General features: G+C 47.5%; 1 pseudogene across 1 annotated transcript in view; it reads right to left on the bottom strand.

Annotated features, from left to right (window-relative positions):
- The window catches only part of LOC144805788 (uncharacterized), a 107,158-nt pseudogene that overhangs the window by 63,612 nt on the left and 20,356 nt on the right, over positions 1-23,190 (bottom strand). The window contains exons 2-3 of the transcript XR_013605599.1: positions 4,769-4,827; positions 4,585-4,673 (exon numbers count right to left, since the gene is read on the bottom strand). The product of XR_013605599.1 is annotated as an uncharacterized LOC144805788 (transcript). The remainder of the gene's footprint in view (positions 1-4,584; positions 4,674-4,768; positions 4,828-23,190) is intronic.

The raw sequence follows: 23,190 nt of genomic DNA, 5'->3' as shown, positions 1-23,190 counted from the left end.
TTTGGATGTTTATTTTAGATACGGTTAAACATAGTCTAAACCAGGAAATTCAATGGGAACAGGCCATGTGATACAATACCAGTTAAATTACCATGGTAAATCAATCACTGACCGAAGGCCGAGTGCCCATGGCATGGAAAAAGGCATCAGTAAGACCTATTAGGAAGAATACTACAATCCCTTGGACGGATTTGTCTAATCTCAGACCGATATCCCTACCTCCATTCATGGGAAAGCTCACTGAAAGACATGTAAACAAGCACCTTTCGAGCTATATATCGAACAGGCCGGCAGTCTAGACCATTCGCAATTTGGCTTTAGGCCGAAGCATAGTACTGAGTCGGCACTGTCAATAACGGATGATCTACACATGTACCAGGACAGGGGTCATTCGGTAGTCCTGGTACTGTTAGATCTGTCGGCAGCGTTCGACACTATATCTCATAATATTCTGCTCGAACGGCTTGCTAAGATCGGTCTTGTGAGTACAGCACTGGCCTGGCTAAGAAGTTTCCTATCTAACCGGACTCAATCGGTTAAAATGGGCACATTTCGCTCGGTGGAAACTGAGATTACCAAGGGGGTGCCACAGGGCTCTTGTTTGAGCCCAACTCTTTTTAACATCTACGTGGCCTCCCTGGCTAAAATCTTTAGAGAGTTCGGTTTCAGCCCAGTATCATACGCGGATGATACCCAGCTCCTGTTTCCTTTTAAAACTCTTACCGACGAAGTGAAAACATCTTTTTCCAATGGCATGAAGGCAGTAGCAAATTGGATGACTTCTAACTGCCTCCAATGCAACGTAGGCAAAACGGAGGTTGTATTCTTTGGGGAAGCGCAAAGATCCTGTGGACCCCGGACTGGTGGCCGCAAGACCTTGGCCCGGTCCCAGACCCTAAATTGGTTGTGAAAAATCTAGGAGTGCGCTTGGATCGTGAACTCTCTTTTAAGCAACATTGTAACATCATTGTGGGTTCCTGCTTCCATGTCATCGGCTTGTTGCGAAAGGTCTTTCCCCTGCTACCGGACTTCACCAGGAAAACCTTGGTGCAAGCTCTGATACTTAGTCGTTTCGACTATTGTAACGGCCTCCTGTTATCGGCCAATGATGGAGTACTAGCCAAACTCCAGATGATTCAAAATACTGCGGCCAGGCTGGTATTAAATGCCCCCCCTAGAACACCGTCTAACCCTCTCTTGGAGAAATTGCATTGGCTCTCAGTCCGTAACAAGGTAAAATTTAAGACCTGCTGTTTAATACACAAGAGCCTAAATGGACTGGGGCCATCGCACTGGAGAGATAAATTCATTCCATACAACCCGGTTAGGTCCCTTAGGTCCAGTAACCAGCTTCTCCTGAGAGTGCCAGCTGTGAGAAAGGCCAGACAGGGTGGCAAGACCCTATCTGTAGTCGGTCCGATTTTATGGAACAAGTTTCCCCTTGAGCTGAGGCAATGTTCTGAACATCTGAGCTTCAGAAAGAACTCAAAACATTCTTGTTTCAGAACTAATCTGCTATCCACTGACTGCTTGACCATGCTTCTGGTATTTTGGGCGCAGAGATACTCCGGAAGGAGTCGATTCAAGCGCGTTATAAACCCACAAATAAATAAATAAATAAATAAATAAAACCATCCATGGCGTTTGTTCCAAATTCTATTTTTTGCAATTCCTATATACTATATACACCTCAGCAAAATACATCTATTAGTGGCACATGTTTCATCTTCCACCTTATTTTCTTCAGTCTTACTATTATCTTTCATATTTTATTCCTTTATTTATTTATTTTTCTTAGCTTTATATATGTAGCAGTTACATACCTGCGCGTCGCAATTAATCATCATATACTGTCCTTATCATCGCTTGCCACGGAGTTCCCTGTTAGTACACGGCCTAGTCAATTCGGATTAGGTCGGCAACACTACACCACCCAGTCAATTTGGATTAGGTCGGCCACACTGTATAAATACATGTGTAGCACGCTATGACTACATTGCTATTCACTTTCCTGATTGCAATACTGTTTCAACAAACAGATGCACGAATACTGCTTCATATAAGGAGTGACATTGCTCTTTATATTATGAAAATTGATTCATTTTAGCTGTGTCACAGACAGTATAAGGTGGTAATATTGCGTAAAGTTAGGCATTGTGCTTCACATATATGTTTTTTACATCGTTCCAATAAAGTTTTGTCAAGGTACACAGACGATTGGCCATCTTTTACCATGTGATACACCCGCTGCAGGTCAAAACACCTTAACCGGATCACGCCAGGTTTAGTTTCCGATAGCAACCAAAAAAATGCCAATACTGATACCATTCAAACTCAAGCAATTATCCCACACACCAGATGACCTAAACACTCTGGTTGAAAATAGTAGAATTCTCTTTTTCTTTTTCAAGTACACTTTTTTACTTATTAGTTATTATTTTCTCTTGATTTGTATTGTTTACATTTATAAACAATGATTCATTAACAAAAAGATAACTAATAAGTAAAAAAAGAGTATATGAAAAAGAAAAAGAAAATTCGACTTTTTTCATCCAGCGTGTTTAGGTCATCTGGCGTGTGGGATAATTGCTTGAGTTTGAATGGTATCAGTATTGGCATTTTTTTTGGTTGCTATTGGTATATTGGTCCGAACCTTACTGAATAAGAGCCAAACCCTTTCTTGTTTTTCAGGTTTAGTTTCCGGGCATATTCGCAGAAAGAAGGAACCTCATATCCGGAGGCTCCAAATGACTAAAAGGTAAGTTCGAGCCATTGACACGCCCTAGCTTTAATCAAGTCCGCATAGTTTTTCACAGTACCCTAATTAAGTTTGCATAGCTCCTGCTGGCGCATCGTTATCTCGTGACATTATAAAACACATTTAACTTAACATATGTGGATATTTTGTAACTCTTATTATTCTTCTGCCTATATTTTTACCCGGTCATAGTAAAAGGCACGAGTGAAGTACAATTGTGCATTCTTTCTCCTCTGCAAATTACACACCTGTGTAACGAAACCCGCTAGTTTAAGCCTCCATTTTGTAGGCATTTCAAAGGCTTGATTTCGAAGTATATTATATAAGCTGTACTGTAATTTCATTTTCGCCTTATAGTTACTTCATTTATATTGCAGTAATCCTTGAAATCACAAAACAGAATTGTACTGACCCCTTTCATCTGCACCGCATTGCATCAAAGTAAGTGCTGTGCCGTTCTACATTAATCCCTAATACTAGTATTGACTAGCTATTTATTATCGATCTTCAGTAGGTCTCATTGCTATTACATTTTCGCTAAATACAAACATGCTTTAAGTTTCAACTAACCAGGACAATCCTGTGTATCTTTATTCTTTAGCTTTGAAAATATAGCAGTGACATCCAGTAACTATCAGACATCACTGTGCTATCTTGTTTTTCTGGCGTCGCCTGATTCCTCTCTCTATTGCCCATCAGGCATACAGGTATAAATAGAAAATAGTTTTCGGATTTGTAATTAAGGACCCATTCTCTATCACATTTGTCCATTTACATATGTTTAATAATTTTTAGTACACCATTATTGAAACACCACGAGGACTTACATATTTCATCCGCTTACAATGTACTGACGGCGTCTTTTTGCCCTTGGCAACTGAGGTAAATATTAGTTAGATACCTAGAATCACTGTCAATCAAAAACGTTATTAAATGTGAGCAACTATCAATATGCGTCTTCTACCTTCATCGTTTAGATTATACATGAAGTATCGCACTGTCTTCATTTACCGTTCAACACGACAGGTCTCCAAACCCCGTCGATACTAGGTATACTATTTCTGACACCATGAGTTAAACATGTGACTTTGATACAAATAGGGGTCACCATCGTATACATACACAAATGTTCTGGGTGCCTTTTCCTTTCTTCCTCCCCCCCCCCCCTTTTTTAATCATTCACATAGGGTTCCCTTCACTATCTTTATATATTGCCTTTTTCACATCTAATTTTATTCCATTAACCTTACTATTCACTTCTAAAGTAATTATCTTGAGTCATATCTTTCCATTTTCACTTTTACTCTCATTCTTCTCCCTTATTTCATCCAATGCAAATGTCTTCCTTGTATACTTATCGCTCATTGTATTCGTGAAAGAACCTCCCTCATTCATAAAGACAATGTTTACTTCACAGATTCATCAATTGTTTGTACTGTGGCTCTCATCCTGGTGAAGGCACCCCTGTTGCGCCAACACAGACGTAGAATTCCACCAGTCATTTGAATTTGTGCCACTCAGTCTCCAAGTGATATTGTTTTTTATATATTGTGTCAATCTATCAGTGTTGAGCAATATCTCATCATACCAACAATGTTTTAAATGTGTCTTCAGTATGTCTGTGAGTTTGTATGATGGACATGAAAGTGGATGAATGATTATTATTTTTTTTCTAATTGTTTAACACTTAATAAATGCTCATTTTGTATTCTTGATAAATAATTTGTGCTCTTTGGTTCTTTCTGACCTTTGTCTATTGATTAGCATTTAATTATTGTTTATTGAGTGGTTGCCTTAAATCTGTACAATGATTGATTTTTCCCTACCTTAAGGAACCTTATCTTAACTGTAGGCGGCCTCTTCTTTTGCGCTTGTCAGCAATCCTTAGCATCTGAAGGCTTGTGAGTCAACGATCCTTCACATAGTAGAACATATGTGAAAAAAGAAAACCCAAATCATTTCAGTGATTCTTTTTGTGCCATTTCCACTTCCCCATTAGATGCTACTTACCTTGCTTGGAATGCTGAAAGTATATATTAGCGGACACTTCCAATATCAGGCGTACCAATCTGCAGGAGAACAATACCAGATATTTTAGCCACCACTCACACATGGATGACAGTGAATTAATTGATGGACCTAAAAACATCAAGAAGTAATCAATATAGTTTTCTACCATTAAAAGGGCTATGAGCGAATTAAAGTTACATCATCATGTCTGCAGCAACAAACTAAAGTTACATCACACAATGCAAGACAGACAGGTGGAAAGGTCATAAGATTGCGGAAACATGTGTGTACCTAATTTATCTGAACGACCTCATTCATAGAGGTGCTCTAAGGAGAAGATGTGGCCACCATACACTCCAATAGGGGGCCAACACTTCCGACTCTAAAATATAAGATCCCCTGAACAACAAAATTAAGAGTTATTACATGTACAATAGTCCTATTTAATCAGCAGTGCTTTATTTCCTATCTCTACATGCATCCAGCAGTATTGATAACCTTTGCAGCCAACATATGTTTCGTCAATAGGGTATATCCACCATCGACTTCATCAGGCTACAAATAAACAGAAAACCATACATAAACTACAGAGTATCATGCTTATGTAGTAATCAACCACGGTATCCCTGCTGCAAGATCTTTTGTGTAACACCGCATTCCAAAATGTTCTTTCTTGAGATTAAAATTATAGTTAAGAACCGTGAAACCACAAACAAGACAATGCATCCAAAGGAAAGATTGAGTTGTGCGCCCTCGATACCAAAGAGAAGAGACCTAGTGACACCTCAAAAGAACACCCGTATTAGGAGGACAGTTGTCCAGAAACAGACTGCAAAAAAGAATACCAGGTGAATATTTAATACAAATAGGAAATCCAAATAACCACTCATATTACCCAAAACAGTGATAAAACTTGCCGCATTAAGGGCTAAGGCTATCTGCCTCCCTCTTAAAGAGCGCAAGGGAAATGTTAGTGGATTAGGGAGACCCAGCAAAATATAGGCAGGGAAGCACAGGATATCTGTCTCGAAGGCTTCATTTATGTCCTGGAGTATCAGGTCCCAGTATCTTACTAATTTGAGGCAATGCCAAAGTAGATGTACTAATGAGCCTGCCTGCCCGCAGCCACGCCAGCAGTAAGCCGGGGTCGGTCTTTGTTCGAGTGCTTCTGTCGGGCCGCAGTTAAGTACCAGTATGAGGCAACTTTATAAGCTGCTTCCGTACCCGGGATGTTGTGTGCAGTGTGATGTGTTCTAAAAAAATATGTCCTGCTACTCCTTGTCTGTGAGGGATCTGCCTATTTCCTCCTCCCACCTTAACTGTCCTTAGAGTTCGTTGGTGTGGTGTCTACTGAGAGGAAAGAATACAGTTTTGATATAAGGCGCTTGCCGTCGCTTTTACTAATAAGCCACTTTTCATACTGGGTTAATGGACGAGAAGCTCCTGGTCTCATCTCCGGGTAGGTTACCCAGTGACGAATATACCTTTAAATCCCCCATTCTTTTTCCCCGCAGGGAATCACAACGCCGTCGTTACAACGAGCGTGTTGTGATTCCGCATACCATTACTCCGCAAATCAGAACAACGACTTGCAGAGGAGGGGCGCTGTAAGTTGGAATAGTATATTCCAACTCCAGTCTGTGCAGACACTAGGGAAGGTGTTGGATTTTAAATCCAACACCTCCCCGCCCCCCGCAAAGTGTTGTTCCGACTTGCGGAGTAATGGTGTGCGGAATCACAACGCAGTCGTTGTAATGACTGCGTTGTGATTACCTGCGGGGTAAAAAATTAGTTGTAAACGCTGTTTACCCCCAGGGACACGCTTGATTATAGGCGTACTAGTCAGTTGCTGGGATTTCGTAATCTTTCTGAAGCTGATCAAAGGGAAAGGCCCTCTCTTGATTACACCCCTTCTCAAGCCACTGCTGGAATGTTTTTGATTTGCACCCAGGCGGGAAGTCAGAGTTGTCCACCAATGGAGTGGGGAGGGGAATGAAGTAAAGCCATGGTGGATTGCAGTTGCGTCCCATACTTTTAGGGTAGTTGTCATCACCGGGGAGAGGTAAAGCCTCCATGCGTTATGCCTACGCGGGAGCAAAATCTCTCCCCAAGTCTTCGCTCCTGCAATTATTTGGTTACTAAACGATCAATGTTTCTCTGAAAGTGGGTGGTTCCACTCAAGAATGAAGGGTAGTTGTGATGCTTGAAAATACCTGGACAACACAGGGGCCCCCCACCTAACTTGGGTTTTGTGATCTGCACAAAGCTGAGTCGCGGTTGCTTCCCACCCCAGATGAAGTGGTTGATGGCCCACTGTAGGTTCCGCAATGTAACCGCAGTTGGGGAAAGGGAGCTAGTTTGAAAGATGTACAATATGCGCGGCATTATCGTCATTTTAACTGCTGCAACATGACCCGCCCAAGAGAGACCCGATCATGACCATGTGGAGAGGGTTTCAGTAGTCTGTTCTAGAAGTGGCCCGTAGTTAGCCGTTAGTGTCTTATTAGGGATTCATACTAAGAAAATCCCCTGGTATGGTATGTGATTGCTGGTCCAAGTGAATGGGAAATGCCTGGACAGGGCCTCTACTGTGCCAGGGGTAGTAGACAGATTCAGTATTTGTAACTTGGGAAGGTTTACCTTGAAGCCAGCCACTTCACTGAACCACGAGAATTTGCCACTAGGGCCACGAGCGAGGTCTCGGGATTTGTCAAGGACAGGAACACGTCGTAAGCGTAGAGGCTTATAGTATCTATGTCAGCCCCCAGGCGGACCCCGGAGATCAACGGGTTGTCTCTAACCTCTGAATTTGGTATATCCCGCTTGGATAGATTTGTGATTCTTTTTTCTTCAAGCTGATATTTGGATATTCTCCACCAGTACTTATGGTGGGTCCGATCTTCAATCGGTGTTCTTTTCTTATCTTCATTATCTCTCCTCCTGTTTTCTCACTTCCCTCACTTTCTTGTCACTCTATTCTTAGTACATATAAAAAGAATTCCTGTTAAACTTATCTTTTTTTCACTTGGTGATGGCTGGTGCTTGTTTTACTTACACTGCAGTCAATTCCACCTTTGTTATACTCTTGGATTCTTGAGTCACACTGTGTAGATGTGTATTTAGGTCTAAAACTAACACTGTTTAGATGTGTATTTAGGTCTACAACAAACTCTGTTAAATTTTGGATGTATAGACACGTCAAGGAGTGTATACAGCATGTTTTGTTTTACATAACATATGGTTTATCTATGTTTCTCAAATGTATACACAAATGTTGTTTTTTATGTGTTTTTAAATATGTCAATCTCTATATATGTTAGTGAATTGTATGGTATTTATATATTTGTTTTTGTCAATGTATGCAATTTTGTATGTCATATTTATACTAGTATTGTTTGATATTTCCAGCCTTGAGAAAGTCTTAGTGCAAGACAAAAAACGTGTTGGCAAACTGCGTGCTGGGAGATCTTATACGATTTTTTTAATACTAATAAAGAATTGATGAAATCACAAGAAGATTGACATTCAATTGACTCTGAACTGCCTGGATCTTCTTTCTTGGAATTGATGTTGGTTTTAATCTGTCTCATTGTCCAATTGAGGGTATACAGATCCCTTAAAAAGCGATTACTTAGCTAGGACTGAAAAGAAACTTATACGGTGTGCTTTGGATAGCCTCAATGCTATATGTTCATATTTGGCATCGACGTTGAGCAATGAGACTGGACGATAGGAGGCACATTCAAGGGGATCTTCAGATGGTTTTATGATTACTGAGATGGAGGCCTCCGAGAGGGAATCAGGGAGTGCTCCCGTATCAAGAAATGAGTTAAAAAGCTGTTTCAGAACAGGGGCTAGTATCTGACAGAATTTGTTATAGAACGAGGGGGGCGGGGAGGGGGGGGGGGGGTTAAGCCATCCAGGCTCGGGGACTTGGAGGTTTTGAGACTGGCTATTGCTGTCACTACCTTGTCAACTTGGATAGAGCCATCAATGTAAGTTGCAGTATCAGTAGGCAGCGCAGTCAGCTGCGCACCATGGAGGTAACTACCTATGTCTCTATGTGTAGAGTCTTCCTCCGCACTAAGTTTGCTGTAGAAGGCTCAGAAAGCTTCTGCAATTTTGCGTATACTAGAGTCCCGGACGGGTCTTTGATTGCCGGTATTGTTACGGTAACCTCTCTTTGGCGTAGCTTATGGACTAGCATGCAGCCAGAAGGATTTCTGTTAAGGAAGAATTTGTGCCGGAGATGCACTAAGGCATATTCCGCTCTATCTAGGTCCAATCGGTGGAGAATTAAGCGTTTCTTCTTCAATTCCCTCCAGGAGCGGGGGGCACCGGTGAGTTTGTGTATGAATTCTAGTTCTGCTACTGATGCCGCTATTTACTTCCTCTGTTCCTTCCGTAGCTTGTTTTAGCTTGCTGATGTGGCTATTAATTCCCCTCGTATAACTAGTTTTAACGCTTCCCACAAGGACGCCGGGCGAACCTAGTCTCGGTCATTGGTGGTGAGATAGTCTTTGATTGCCTTGCTAATAGCTTTAGTTATCTGGTCGGAGTGAAGCATGGCGTCAAGAAGAAGCCATCGTGACGGGCATGGTTGAGAGGCACCTAGGTTCAGCGATAGCGTTATCAGGGCATGATCAGAGAGGGAATGGGATTAAATTGTTGCTTCAGCTACGCATTCCCAATAGTGCATCTGTGATGAGAAAATGATCAATAGGGGCATAGGATCTATGGGCCGCAGAAAAGTATGTGTAGTCTTTGGCGGGGGGGTGTGTCTGACTCCATATATCATTAAGGACGCAATTCATACGCCATTGATGTCCAGTCTGTGTGAGGGTCCCAGCTTGTGTAGCGGGATGCCCCGAGCGATCTAAGTCTGTATTCATTACCAGGTTAGGCCCCCCCACCCTATCACCACCTCCCGTCCCGGTCTTGCGAGGCTAAGACTTGTGTAAGGTAGGTAATCAAGAAGCGTTCCTGGTGTTCGTTCATTGCATAAATAGATGCCACTGTGAACCGTTTATGACCCCACTGGAGCCTAATCCATAATGCTCTGCCCTTGTGTTCAGCTATCACATCAGTGACCTTTCCCTGGAAGCTCTGGGCAAGCAGTATGGCAACCCCATTTTTTTTTGTTGTGTCAGTGGTCCAGTATGGTCTGGGAAACCTGGGTGAGCGCATGCGGTGGGTGTCCCTGACAAGTAAGTGGGTTTCCTGCAATAAGCATATGTCTCCCCGGAGTGTTCTAGATAAGATAAGATCGCTTTGCATTTTACTTGACTATTGAGGCCTCGAACATTGAGGCTCACCAAACGTATATTATGCATTGCACAAGTTTAGGAAGCCCCTATGCAGCTTGTTCACTTCGTCCTCGTCGCGCCTGCGAGGTAGCGATGGTGCGCCATACCATGAAATTCGTAGAACTCTTGGAGCCCTTCTGGAGACTTGGCTGGTGCGGAGGAGAAGAAGTGAAAGAAGATAGAATGTACCCATAACCAACAAAAGGATATACTGAAGAAATCAACAGGAGCCAAGTCTGTCAAGACCCAAGAGTCAGTATGAGGCGACGACAGCCAAGGGAGGACTGTTCTGGAGGACCACCCTCCAAGAGATTCTGTGTGGGACCCCTGAGCGACCCGCAGATTGTACAGTACTGGGAGCATCCTACCAACAGCCCCTCTACTGCCTCCTTCAGTGCCTCGCAAGTCCCTCCGTACCCCTGGGAGCAGGTTCGTCTTCAGCTCATGATGCAGTTGAAAGGGTGGATTCCGCTGATAGGACCTGTAGCACCGCCTGTCTCTTTTTACTAATGGTGGCCAAGTCGGGCTGGGCCCGCAGTGGTTGCTTGTTACCTTCTGCCATGCAGTTCGTATACACTTAGGAGAGGCGGGCTACTCCTCAGAATCATCCTGCGTGGTGATGTGCAGGAGGGCACAGGCTTCCCTGAGTGATCTGATCTGATAGAGAGATCCTTCATACTTGAAGATGATGCGGAAGGGGTGGCTCCATATTAGCCTTCCGTAGGTGTTCTGTTACAGAGCGGAACGTCCTACGTTTCTGCAAGTTGATCCTGGAGAGATCCTGGTAAAAGGTTAGGGAATAGCCTTTGAAGTGGACCGGTGGGAGCCTCTGGCTTTTCTAAGAAAGTCCTCTTTGATCTGAAAATCGCGAACGCAAACCAGTATATCGGCTGGGGGACCTTTCCCCAGGCATTCAGATCCCACTCTGTGAACCGAACCCGGTCTAGCTGTAGTGCAGAGGTTTCAGGAAGTCCGGAGACATGTCGTAGGAGGTCTGTGACAAACTTGCGTAGGTTGGAGCCCCCTGCTTTGGATGGCACACCTCCTGGATCTGTTCTGCAGGTCCTCGTTGCGAGCCTGAAGGGCCAGCTACTGCTCTTTTAGCCGTAGCTCCCCTTTTTGAAGCCACAAGAACTGCTCCTCCCGGCCTAGCTCCCTGTCTTCAAGCTTGGCGACTTTCTCGCCCACCTCGGCCTCCTCGCATGTCACCTATCGGATTTCCGATGCTAATTCGGTTTTCATCATCTGCATGTCTGCACGTAGTGAAGAGAAGAGTGTTTCAAGGAATGCCTTAGTGACCGTACCCTCTCAGTCATCTGCGTCTAGCCGAGCCTCATGCCCTTGGCTTCTAGCCTTATCTTCCATCCTGGAACTGCCTGACTTTCCCAACATGACGCCTTGTATTACGAGAAGCGGTTGAACCCCCCTGTGTCGATTTGAAGACTGTGCATGACTGGTTCTCTATCGTCTCCGTAGAAAATGAAGGAGTCATCCTGAACCCTACTCATATGCGGAGATTACCCTCTTAACTATTGGCATCCTTCTCTCTTCTTCATCTCCCGGACTTGGCATTATTGGACTGAACCCAGCTTGGGAGTCGCCCACAAGAATGACCTTCAACCTCTATGAGCATTTCTTGAAGTTCCTTATTTGAGGACCTCTGCATTGCTGGATCCCCCGTGAGAGTTGATGTGTCTACTTTTTAGATTGATTGTTTGTCCCACTGTGAACTGTACATCATCGCCCTGAAGAAGGTGTAGCCCCGTCCGGGGGCCTTACACCTAAGCGTGCGTCGGCGTTTTGTGTCATCTGGGGTCTACTTGGCTGATCTGTTGTCCATCCCCCTGATGACTGTTTTCCATCTATTATTATTAGATCAGCTCATGGCTATTATGTACCTTGGTATTGGATGCCTGGTTGTGGTATGAGAGTGTTTGAAATGCTGGTATGTATGAAGGTATGAGAGTTTTTTGTTTGATGTCGATATGTGGGACTATATTTGTCAAATCATCAGTTTTTTTAGAAAAATCCCCATGTGGTTTGTCATTAATGTATTGAATAAAATGTTTTTCTATGTAATAAAACTTGTATCTATTTTTCATTATGTGCTGAATTAATCTGTTTTGATTTGGGTGGTTCTAAATGTATCAAAGGACCTCCTTGTGAGTTCTATATTAAATCTATATGGCAGGTATCTTTTCTCTTGTTGTATTTTGCCTTTCCGAACATGTTCCCTGCCATGGCTTTGAGGCTGAGGGGAATAGCTATCTTTGTGCCAATTATTCGATGTGACCCTGCAAAGCGAAAGATGGGCCAAAACTTGGGCAGGCTGCTCATCACATGCCACAGGAGCACGCCACAGGAGTAGGCACGCTTTTGATCCCTACTGTTCACCGGGACACCTGCACGCTCCAGAGTTCTCCCACTCTGTGGTCCAGGGTCGTGGCGCAGTCCGCAAGCTCTGTTCGCCTCACCAGTCCAGGTTGTCCACACAGCCCCTGGGGGGAGAGGGGATCAATCAGCTCCCCTGTCTCCGCGGTCCACGGAGCTCTACCCCATGGAGGATCATCACTTGTTCGGTGGACATCCGTATACTATAGGCCGCAGGTCCCGGTCCAGAGACCGCTGGTCCTCTTAGCCTTTCGTTCTTTCGCACAAAGGGTTCTATGCTGCTTCCGCAAGGATCCGCTTGTACCCCCTTCTCTCAGGAGCTTGTATTTAGTCCCAGGGGCACCTACTGGGGAACAAAGGGCTCGAATTATATGCTTATTTAGGCGGCGGCACGGAGTGATCTAAAAGCGCGTCCTAGCTGTCCACCATCTTGGCCACGCCCCCAATTAACTTTTATAGAGGCAAAACAGTGTTTGCAGTGTTGGGCAGTGTTACTTGTCTAAGAGTAGAGTTTACATTGTCTGTGTAGTGTTACCCATGAGTGTAATGTGTATAGTGTCTGGGCAGTGCTGTCTCTTGTCCTGGAGTGGTGTTTACAGTGTCTGGGCAGTGCTATCTGTTGTCTGGCGGGAGTGTTCACAGTGTCTGAGCAGTTCTATCTGTTGTCAGGCGGGAGTGTTTACAGTGTCTGGGCAGTGCTATCTGTTGTCTGGCCGGAGTGTTTACAGTGTCTGGGCAGTGCTATCTGTTGTCTGGCAGGAGTGTTTACAGTGTGTGGGCAGTGCTATCTGTTGTCTGGCGGGAGTGTTCACAGTGTCTGGGTAGTGCTATCTGTTGTCTGGCGGGATTGTTTACAGTATCTGAGCAGTGCTATCTGTTGTCTGGCGGGAGTGTTTACAGTGTCTGGGTAGTGCTATCTGTTGTCTGGCGGGAGTGTTTACAGTGTCTGAGCAGTGCTATCTGTTGTCTGGCGGGAGGGTTTACAGTGTCTGGGCAGTGCTATCTGTTGTCTGGCGGGAGTGTCTACAGTGTCTGGGCAGTACTGTCTGTTGTCTGGCGGGAGTGTTTACAGTGTCTGAGCAGTGATATCTGTTGTCTGGCAGGAGTGTTTACAGTGTCTGGGCAGTGCTATCTGTTGTCTGGCGGGAGTGTTTACAGTGTCTGAGGGGTGCTATCTGTTGTCTGGCGGGAGTGTTTACAGTGTCTGAGCAGTGCTATCTTTTGTCTGGCGAGAGTGTTTACAGTGTCTGAGCAGTGCTATCTGTTGTCTGGCGGGAGTGTTTACAGTGTCTGGGAAGTGCTATCTGTTGTCTGGCGGGAGTGTTTACAGTGTCTGTTCAGTGTTACCTCTGAGGGTAGTGTTTCCAATGTCTGAGCAGTACTACCTGTTGTCTGCTTTTAGTGTTTACAGTGTCAGGCAGTGTTACTTGTCTGAGGGTAAGTTTACAATGTCTGGGCAGTGCTATCCCTTGTTTGTTTTTAGTGTTTACAGTGTTGAGCAGTTTTACTGTTGTCTTAGGGTGCTGTTTACAGTGTCTGGGCAGAGTTTCTATTGTCTTAGGGTAGTGTGTACAGTGTATGAAGTGTTGCATGTTGTCGGGGGGAGTGATTACAGTGTCCAATCTATTGTGTTTTTAGTGTTTACAGTGTAACCTGTTGTCTGAGGGTAGAGTTAGTAGTGTCTAGGCAGTGTTTCATGTTGTCTGAGGGTAGTGTTTACAGTGTCTTGGCAGGGTTTCTGTTGTCTTAGGGTAGTGTGTACAGTGTATGAAGTGTTGCATGTTGTCAGGGGGAGTGATTACAGTGTCCAATCTATTGTGTTTTTAGTGTTTACAGTGTTACCTGTTGTCTTATGGTAGTGTTTATGTTGCCTGGGCAGTGGTATCTCTTGTCTGAGGGTAGAGTTCACAGTGTCCGGGCACTGTTACCTGTTGTCTGAGGGTAGAGTATGTAGTGTCTGGGCAGTGCTTCATGTTGTCTGAGGGTAGTGGTGGTGACCCTTGACCCTGCTCGCAGGGCCGGTCGCTCCACACACCGCATGGCTCCCTGTGTGTGACCAGGACTCCTGCCCTTCACCGCTGCTGCCGCGAGTTCGCCGCTGCACCCGTATTTCTGAGTATTGTTGTTGACTGTACCCAGTGTTTTACTTGCATTGTGCCCTGCTTATTGCCTGTTGCCAGTATATTTTGTGTTTCTCCGTGACTGTTTTTCCCGCTTCTGTGCCCCCCTGCTCCCCGCTTCCCATCGCTGCTCCCCTGCGGCCCCGTCCCTTTTCCTTCTGTGCCACGCTCCCTCTGTCGCCCATTGGCCACCCCGCTCCCACCTCCCAGCTGCTCCTCCCTCCCACTTGGCCATTTATGGAGGACGCCGCACGGAAGCGCAGCGGACGCGCCAATTGCGCGCCAAAGGCAAGCCCGTCTGCGCCTGGACCGCGCCCAGCGCCAGAACACCAGGACCCCGCCGACACCAGGACACCCGACTAAGATACGACACCGCCGCCATCATCGCACTCAACACCGGACAACCAACCGCCTGCTACCCAGCCAACCCAAAGCGCACCCACGGACCCTTCACCTGTCAAGCCTGAAAATTCACCTGCCTTCGACCCCGCACCCTGCCCGCCAAACCAAACACCAACAACAACCACCTTAAGTGCATCCTCCTCAACACCCGCTCCGTTCACAAGCACGCCATCGAACTCTGGGACCTCCTCGACGCATCAGCACCAGACGTCGGTTTCCTCACGGAAACCTGGATGAACGCCTCCTCAGCCCCCGACATCGCCATAGCCATCCCAGACGGCTACAAAATCACCCGGAAGGACCGAACCAACAAAACAGGAGGAGGAGTCGCCGTCATCTACAGGAACACCATCAACGTCACGACCAACGCCGAAGACATCGTCCCACCGCCGAACACCTACACTTCCAAATCCACACCAACCCCCAGACCACCCTCGGAGGAACGCTCATCTACAGACCCCCAGGCCCACGCACACAATTCAGCGAAACCATCGCAGGCTTCATCAGCCGCACGCCCTAGCCTCACCAGAATACATCCTCCTAAGAGACCTGAATTTTCACCTGGAAAAAAACAACGACAACGCCACCTCCACCCTGCTCGACAACCTCACCAACCTCGGACTCAAGCAACTGGTGGACACCCCCCCACCTCGCCGGCCACACGCTCGACGCCATCCTCTCCGCCAGTAACCACGTCATCTTCAACCACTCCACAAGACTCCACTGAACCGACCACAGCTGCGTACACTTCATCTTCAAGAAGACTACATCTCACCACCTCGCGCATCGGATCCTCCGCAGATGCTGGAGCAAAACCACCACAGACCAGCTAACCACATCGCTGAGCCAGAACCCACCAGCCGACACCAATCTACCCGACACCAACAACGCAGCCCACAACCTCGCTCAGTGGATCACCAACTGCGCCAACAACCTCGCTCCACTGAAGAACCCCCAAGGCAAGACCGGCAACAGAAAACCCCCATGGTTCACAGATGCCCTCAAAGCCGCAAAGAAATCTTGCCAAACACTCGAAAAGACCTGGCGCCACGAACGGACAACAGAAAACATGACAACCCTCAAAAACACCACCCGCGAATACCACCAGCAGATCCGGGCCACCAAGAGGACATCGATCAAAGAGCAACTGGACAACAACACCCACAACAGCAAGGAGCTCTTCAGCATCGCCAAAGAGCTCTCCAACCCCAACGCCAGCAACAACGACATCACCTCGTCACAAGATCTCTGCAACGCCCTCGCCACCTTCTTCCACCGCAAGATCGCAGATATACACGACAGCTTCGGACCCCAATCTCCATCTCTTGACACCAAACCAGCTACCCCCACCACCACCCTCAGCGTATGGACCCCCATCAGCAGTGAAGACACCATCCACGTCATGAACTCCATCCACTCCGGCTCTCCCTCCGACCCATGCCCCCATCACATCTTCAACAAAGCCGACACCATCATTGCACCCCACCTTCGGAACGTCGTAAACAGCTCCTTCGCATCAGCCACCTTCCCTGAGAGCTGGAAACACGCAGAAATCAACGCCCTTCTGAAGACACCCACAGCGGACCCCAAAGACCTCAAAAACATCCGCCCCATCTCTCTTCTCCCCTTCCCGGCTAAAGTCATCGAGAAGACCGTCAACAAACAGCTGACCGCATTCCTCGAGGCAAACAACTCGCTCGACCCTTGCCAGTCCGGATTCCGAGCCAACCACAGCACCGAGACCGCCCTCATCGCAGCGACAGACGACATCAGAACCCTGATGGACAGCAGGGAAACAGCCGCTCTCATCCTCCTAGACCTCTCAGCAGCCTTTGACACCGTCTGCCACCGCACCCTAATAGACCGCCTCAACAACACTGGAATCCAAGGAAAGGCCCTGGAATGGATCACCTCATTCCACTCCGAGGTCACTGAGATCATCTGCGGCGTACCCCAAGGATCCTCACTTAGCCCAACACTCTTTAATATCTACATGAGCCCCCTCGCCACCATCGCACGCAAACACAACATCAACATCATCTCCTGCGCCGATGACACCCAACTGATACTCTCCCTCACCAAAGACCCAGCCATCGCCAAAACCAACCTTCAGGAAGGTATGAAAGAGGTAGCGGACTGGATGAAGCACAGCCGTCTGAAGCTCAACTCAGACAAGACGGAGGTCCTCATCCTCGGACAATCCCCATCAGCCTGGGACGACTCCTGGTGGCCCACGGCGCTGGGCACCGCACCGACACCCATGAACAACGCTCGCAACCTGGGATTCATCCTGGACTCCTCCCTCACGATGACCATGCAAGTCAACGCTGTTTCATCTTCATGCTTCAACACGCTACAGATGCTCCGGAAGATCTTCCGATGGATCCCCACCGAAACCAGAAGAACAGTCACCCAGGCCTTCGATACCAGCCGACTGGACTTCGGGAACGCCCTTTACGCAGGAACCACGGCCAAACTTCAGAATCGTCTCCAGCGCATACAGAACGCCTCCGCACGACTCATCCTCGACATCCCTCGCCACAGCCACATATCCGCCCACCTGAGAGACCTCCACTGGCTCCCCGTCAACAAAAGGATCACGTTCAGGCTGCTCACCCACGCACACAAGGCGCTCCACAACACGGGCCCCGAATACCTCAGCAGCCGCCTCTCGTTCTACACCCCTACCCGCCAGCTCCGCTCCACCAGTCTCTCCCACGGATTCGTAGAACCACCACCGGAGGAAGATCGTTCTCCTACCTGGCAGCAAAGACTTGGAACTCCCTCCCCAAACACCTACGACTGACCCATGACCATCTCACCTTCAGGAAACACCTAAAGACCTGGCTCTTCGAGCAGTAGCGGCACCCCTCCAACCCCCACTCAGTGCCTTGAGACCCTTATGGGTGAGTAGTGTGCTTTATAAATGTATTGATTGATTGATTGATAGTGTTTACAATGTCTGGGTGGTGCTATCTGAGGTCTGAGGGGAGTGTGCACAGTATCTGGGCAGTGTTGCCTGTTGTCTGATGGTAGTGTTGACCCAATTTGCAGTTGCAAGATCCCACAGCTATCTGAATACTTTAAAGGAGGGGCGGTGCTATTCTCCAGCCAGAACGCAAAGTCTTCTGTAATCAGGAGTGGGTGGAGGTACTCGTCTGTCATCGGGGTGGAGGAATGGTTCATGAAGTTGGAAGGCATGGCTTGGCAGTTCGGGCTGGACTGTTCCCATGAGGCACAGGGTCAGACTGATTTGCATATAGCCATGTCTGAACTGGGGTGGCAGAGTGGGCTAAAGAACGGTGATGGATTAAACCCAGATCTTTTGACTGGGTGTGAGTGTTTGATTGGTTCAGATGCTCCGTCCATTACCACCCCCTTTTGTACCACTAATGGTTCATGAAGTTGCCAGTGGCAGTAGCAGGAGAGGATTCTGAGGCTGACATTGGGGCACAGCGTGATTCTGATCTTCACAATCTCCCTGATTTTGGTTTTTTTTTAGCGTGAAGTGGGTCATGGAAAGGGTTTCTCCGAGTATTGCTGCTACTACAACCCCATGGTGTTGTTGATGTGTTTCAAGGAGTATGTCTGAAGCATGAGATGCTGCAGCAAACGGCACAGGAGTCTAAAAGGCAAGTCTCTGGGATGAGGTGGGTGTGAAGTTTGGGATTTGCGATAAGGCTGTGTATATCTGGTGCAGGCATCACAGCAGATCTTACAATAAAAAGATTTCAAGAATTGCTTTTTTTTAATGCTTTCTGTCAGCAGATTACACTTGCTGGATGTTGGTAGGATGCTGCTGGCCTTGAGGATCTCACTCGGTTTAGGGTCCCTGGTCACAGTTTGTCATTCATGCTTTTCCAGCTGGGTCTGGTGGTTCATTGGATGAATGCGCCAACTGTAGGGGCCTGTATTTAACCTTATGGTCACAGATTCAAATCCTGGCAGGTCCACTCACTCTTTCATCCTTCTGAAGTCGATAAAATGTGTACCAGTGACTTGGATAACAATATAATCTGTTATTCAGCACAATGAGGCCCTTCTGGGTGACCGTGTGTTAGAAATGGGGGTCTCTAGTTGGCAATGATTTGCACCTTTGTCCAAAAAGGAACCCTTCAGGATAAGGGGGTACACTACTGAAATAACCCCAGCTCACTTCCTTGGTAGCTTGGCACGAGCAGTCAGGCTTATATCAGAGGCTGTGTGTAAAGCATTAGCACATAACCAACAGTAACAAAGTGAAAACACCACAAAAGGACACCACACCACTTTAGAAAAATGTCCAATACTTTATATATTCAAAACAAAAACAATACAAATCCAACATACAGTTCTTCAAAATATCAACTGTTCCAGAATAACCTTAAAATACAGTTCCTTGAAGTCTGTAGCTCCGTTTGGTGCTACAGCGGTGCTGAGAACAGAATCCAACAGTTCCGTCAGACTGCATCGGTCATGGGGTCGGCAGACTCGTTAACAGTACCTTTTAGTTGCAGCCGATCACGTTGGTGCAGGCCGGTCATTGAAACCGTTGTGGTTGCGTTGTGAAGAGTAGCTGTGCAGCGTGCGGTGCCCTCAAGATTCGTACGGGTAGCAGCTTGGTGACGATGGTCGTCGGTAAGACCAGAGTTGCAGTGCGAGATGCGGCTGTGCCCTCTGCGGTGCCTTCCGGACATGTAGTCGGCGACAAAGTCTGCTGCTTTCCCCCTCTGTGGCAACTGAAACTGCGATTCCAGAGGTGGTACCCAGAGGTAAGTGAAGTCTTTGCTGTCCTGGAGACTTCGTGAACAGGAGGTAAGTTTGGTTTGAAGCTCTTGGAGATACTCAGCACAAGTTTAAGAAAGCTCAGTCCAGTCCTATTACTGCCCAAAGCAGAAGCAGCAACTGCAGGCCAACCCAACAAAGCAACAACCCAGCAAAGGGGCAGTACTCAACCTGCAGTTCTTCCAGCTCTTCTTCTTTGCAGGTTCCTTGATTCCAGCGAATTCTAAAGTTCTGGGGTGTGGGCCCTAATATTTATACTCAGTTCCTCTTTCTTCCCTTGGGTGGAGAGTGTCTGTGCCCAGCCCATACCAGTTCTGTTCTCCCTGGCCCGGCTTCCTGGCAGGAGGTGGAGACAGCATTGTCCAAGGCAGACCAGGCCCATTCAGGTGCCGGGAAATTCCTCCCACTACACTAAATGCAGCCCAGGTCTATTCAGCCCAGCCCTGACTCATCCATTGAAGGCAGGACACACCTCGACCCCCCCCCCAGTGGCTGTCTGAAGAGAATGCACACCCACAGCCCCTGTCACTCCAAAGCCAGATAGTCAATCCAAAAACTCAGCAGAGGCACACAGGATCATAAAACTCATCTTTACTAATCTTTACTCATCTGAGTGCAGGCATACTAAACTCCCTTTCTCTATTTTGTCCCAATGGGAAGATATACTCGTAAAATCTTACAGAGTATTCCCCATTCTATCCTATGGGACAGATAACCTTTCAAAAGTGAACAAGCATTTGCAATGCAATAGGTCTCGCATTAGTAAAAGTTTGAGCTATTAGCATTGCTGATAATAATGCAACGCCAATGACTGAAACATTTAGTAATGCGAGACCTGTTGCATTGCAAATGCTTTTTTATTTCTGGTACGACACAGACCGTATCAGTCTCTACGTCTTAAAGATACTTTTAAATGGTTTGTGTATCCCAAAGAAATCCGGCTCCTATACCATTATGAGTTAAGCCAACCAAGTCATTTATAGTGCTTAGAAACAATAGAAAGGCGACATATAGTTTTATATATAAACACCTAACTTCCTATAGACGCTGCTAACATAAACGAGGTGGACCCGGAAGGTCTCCTTGGAAATGTTCAATAAGCAGCAAATTTGGAAATATCAGGTACATTTCATTTCCCTCCAGAGTGCTCCACTGCGCAGTGGACCTTGTAATTCTGACAGGGCTGGTAACACTTGTTACCGGCCCAGTCAGCATTACCTGGCCACTGATTATGAGGAACTTAGACTAACTGAGCCGCTTACCCTGCTGACAGTGACAGCACATCTCCAGGAACGTATTCAGACTGTTATACTCCGGTCTGCGATACGAACCTCAGCCCAGAAAGTGAACAATGCTGTAATACCACACTAATGACAAATTATACGCTATCTAATTGCCAAATAACTATAATAAGAACATACACCACTATGAAAAAAAATATTTATGCAATATGCGCTAGGTAGAAAAAGAGGCAAAGAAGGTAATTTAGGTAACATGATTTGGCTACAGAGTATAGACAGGAAGAGTGCGAGGTGTGCTGAGTTCTGTTCCCTCCTCACAGTTGGACATCACTGTCCAGTTTTGGGCATGACTAACACTGTGCCTGATTGCAAGATTATTGCTGTTCTTTATCGAGGCATTAGTCTTGAGCCTCAAACTTGATCTCCCCAGGGCCTTAATTATAGCGAACAATCATTTGTCTGCTGCAGGTCGCCTCGGTGCTTGGAGATGATGGGTGTTGGAAAGGCGATCCCAGGGGAGACAGAAGGTGTCTGACTGCCCAACCCGAGACCCACCTCTTTGTATGGAATAGGCCGAGCGCCGTAGGGAGGCCTCCTTGGCGAGGCTCCTCTCCTACAATCTTATCAGCGGAGCAATCACACTACCACAGACGGACACCACACGAAGGGATATTCTCAAGAATCTTTATATAAGAAATGAAGGCACGTTCTCGTTGTAGCATAACACAGGGATCGAGGGATCCGTAAAGTCTTGGTTTTGGGGAAAAAGGGGGTAGCGGGACAGTCTTGGTACCAATTGGTGCGTGGATAGTTCAGGGGGTCAGGCCGCGACAGCGTAAGCAGGGCCTCGGGATAGTTCAGCGTTGATCAGGCCGCGACAGCATCAGCAGGGCCTCGAAGGTGGTTCAGCTCGGTCAGGCCGCGACAGCGTCAGCAGGGCCTCGAAGGTGGTTCAGCTCGGTCGGGCTGCGACAGCGTCAGCAGGGCCTCGAAGGTTGTTCAGCTCGGTCAGGCCGCGACAGCGTCAGCAGGGCCTCGAAGGTGGTTCAGCTTGGTCAGGCCGCGACAGCGTCAGCAGGGCCTCGAAGGTTCCAGGGCAAGAGTTCGGATCATGATCAGCCGCGACGAGGTCAGCAGGGCTTCGACTCCAAGATACAACTAGAGTCCTAATCCAGGGCTGGCCCAGATATAGGACTGGAGGCCTTTGATGTCCGGACCCTCGCGCCTGGGGGTCAGAGGGGCCGGGATGAAGGTGTCCAGACACCCAGCAGGGGGGTGGAGCCAGCGCCCAGGGAGGCTGGAGGGCGATCGATACCAGGCGTCCGGGGACGGCTGGAGGGCCATCGAAACTCCCCTCCTTCGGGATCTGCCAAGTGGCCACTTTACCACCTGGGAGGATCTTGGTGCCTCGATGTCGGGGCTTTGCTGGGGCCGGGGCCAGGGCGGCTGCGGCCACGTGCTCGGGACGTGATGGGCCCAAGATGGAGTCGGGCCGGAAATGGTGGCCTGGCATGGTCGCCGGACCAGCAGGGTTGGCGAGCAGGGTCCGACGGGGTCCCAGGGAGGGGGAGAGCCGTAGGTTGCCAGGGGGGCTGCTCTCGTCGAGGTTTCGTGAAGGTTCGTGTCAGGGGGGGTCGACAGCAGGTCGATGGAGGGCCGATGTCGCCCGGGGCCCGCCATGCGGGAGGGGTAGGACCACGCCACGAGGCCGGGTCCAACAATGGGCTTTCATTTTTATTTCGAGTGCAATTGAGCCCGTCCTATCCGGTCTGATTGCAAAAAACGGTGAAATGCACAGTACCGACTAGGAATTGCCTGTATGGCTGTTTATGGTGCAGTACTCAAAGGATGCTGCGTCAGGGTTTAATGGTGCCGGTGGTTGCAAGTGTTGGGCACCGGTTCTCAGTTTCGGGGCGCGTAATATCTATTTTACCATTAGACTGTTTCCCAGAGAAAGATAGAAAAGGCAGCAAATGAGAGACAAAGGGACAAGAAAGGGAAGAAAAAGAACATGCAAGGTGAAACAAACATGAAGGAAGTGTAGGCGGTGGAAGAAAGAGGCATGACGTCGAATCGGGACTAGGCAGGCCCAGTATTCGGCGTACTGGGCATTTGGCAGCACCGAGGGCGGCCTCTTAAAAAAAGAAAAAAAACTTTTTGCCTCAGCACTTGAAAAAAAATGATGTACAAATTAAACA

This window comes from Lissotriton helveticus (assembly GCF_964261635.1).
Source record: "Lissotriton helveticus chromosome 1_1 unlocalized genomic scaffold, aLisHel1.1 SUPER_1_unloc_25, whole genome shotgun sequence".
Taxonomy (NCBI): Eukaryota; Metazoa; Chordata; class Amphibia; order Caudata; family Salamandridae; genus Lissotriton; species Lissotriton helveticus.
This window is presented reverse-complemented; position numbering and strand designations above follow the sequence as displayed.